We start from the raw sequence: 2021 nt of genomic DNA, 5'->3' as shown, positions 1-2021 counted from the left end.
ATGTAGTAAAATCCTTAGAAATCCGTCCGTTTTCGTCATTTGTTATAGAATCGACTTAAAGCCAGATCGTCACATTGGCCGCTCTTCTCTCTGAAACGGTTGCACTTTTCGTCTGCAAAGCTATGTCGCGTGTTGCCGTAGGCGGAAACAGTAAAAGCACCATAGTAGAACACAGATGAACCTTCTACGTTGATGTAATAGCCAGTAAGAAGTAATCCAATTCAAGATTTAGGTATCGATTATTGACTTTTTAGCTGGCTTTGGTGCCTTGGACATGAGCTAGGACTTTAAGATTCTGCATAAAAGGAGGACTAGCAGCCCAGTTGCACGGGAGAATGTGAAAAGTGTTCATATGTAGTAAAAACCTGAGAAATCCGTTTTCGTCATTAGTTATCGAATCGACTTAAAGCCAGATCGTCACAATGGCCCCTCTTCTCTCTGAAACGGTTGTAGTTATCGTCTGCAAAGCTATGTCGCGTGCTGCGGTATGCGGAGACACTAAAATCACCATAGTAGAACACAGATGAAGCTTCTAAGATGATGCAATAGCCAGTAAGAAGTAGAACAATTCAAGTTTTAGGTATCGATTATTGACTTTTTAGCTGGCTTCGGTACCCTGGACATGAGCTAGGACCTTAAGATTCTGCATGAAAGGAGGACTAGCAGCCGGGTTGCACGAGAGAATGTAAAAAGTGTTCATATGTAGTAAAAACCTGAGAAATCCGTCCGTTTTCGTCATTTGTTATCGAATCGACTTAAAGCCACATCGTCACATTGGCCGCTCTTCTCTCTGAAACGGTTGTGCTTATCGTCTGCAAAACTATGTCGCGTGCTGCGGTATGCGGAGAAACTAAAAGCACCGTAGTAGAACACAGATGAAGCTTCTAAGTTGATGTAATAGCCAGTAAGAAGTAGTCCAATTCAAGTTTTAGGTATCGATTATTGACTTTTGAGCTGTCTTTGGTGCCTTGGACATGAGCTAGGACCTTAAGATTCTGCATAAAAGGAGGACTAGCAGCCGAGTTGCACGGGAGAATGTGAAAAGTGTTCATATGTAGTAAAAACCTGAGAAATCCGTCCGTTTTCGTCATTTGTTATCGAATCGACTTAAAGCCACATCGTCACATTGGACGCTCTTCTCTCTGAAACGGTTGTAGTTATCGTCTGCAAAGCTATGTCGCGTGCTGCGGTATGCGGAGACACTAAAATCACCATAGTAGAACACAGATGAAGCTTCTAAGTTGATGTAATATCCAGTAAGATGTAGTACAATTCAAGTTTTAGGTATCGATTATTGACTTTTTAGCTGGCTTTGGTGCATTGGACATGAGCTAGGACGTTAAGATTCTGCATGAAAGGTGGACTAGCAGCCGAGTTGCACGGGAGAATGTGAAAAGTGTTCATATGTAGTAAAAACCTGAGAATACCGTCCGTTTTCGTCATTTGTTATCGAATCGACTTAAAGCCAGATCGTCACATTGGCCGCTCTGCTCTCTGAAACGGTTGTACTTATCGTCTGCAAAGCTATGTCGCGTACTGCGGTATTCGGAGACACTAAAAGCACCATAGTAGAACACAGATGATGCTCCTAAGATGATGTAATAGCCAGTAAGAAGTAGTACAATTCAAGTTTTAGGTATCGGTTATTGACTTTTTAGCTGGCTTTGGTGCCTTGGACATGAGCTAGGACCTTAAGATTCTGCATGAAAGGAGGACTAGCAGCCGAGTTGCACGGGAGAATATGAAAAGTGTTCATATGTAGTAAAAACCTGAGAAATCCGTCCGTTTTCGTCATTTGTTATCGAATCGACTTAAAGCCAGATCGTCACATTGGCCGCTCTTCTCTCTGAAACGGTTGTACTTTTCGTCTGCAAAGCTATGTCGCGTGTTGCCGTAGGCGGAAACAGTAAAAGCACCATAGTAGAACACAGATGAACCTTCTACGTTGATGTAATAGCCAGTAAGAAGTAATCCAATTCAAGATTTAGGTATCGATTATTGACTTTTTAGCTGGCTTTGGT

Source organism: Schistocerca gregaria, unplaced genomic scaffold, assembly GCF_023897955.1.
Source record: "Schistocerca gregaria isolate iqSchGreg1 unplaced genomic scaffold, iqSchGreg1.2 ptg000357l, whole genome shotgun sequence".
Lineage (NCBI taxonomy): Eukaryota > Metazoa > Arthropoda > Insecta > Orthoptera > Acrididae > Schistocerca > Schistocerca gregaria.
The sequence above is the reverse complement of the archived record's forward strand: the minus strand, read 5'-3'. Positions refer to the sequence as shown.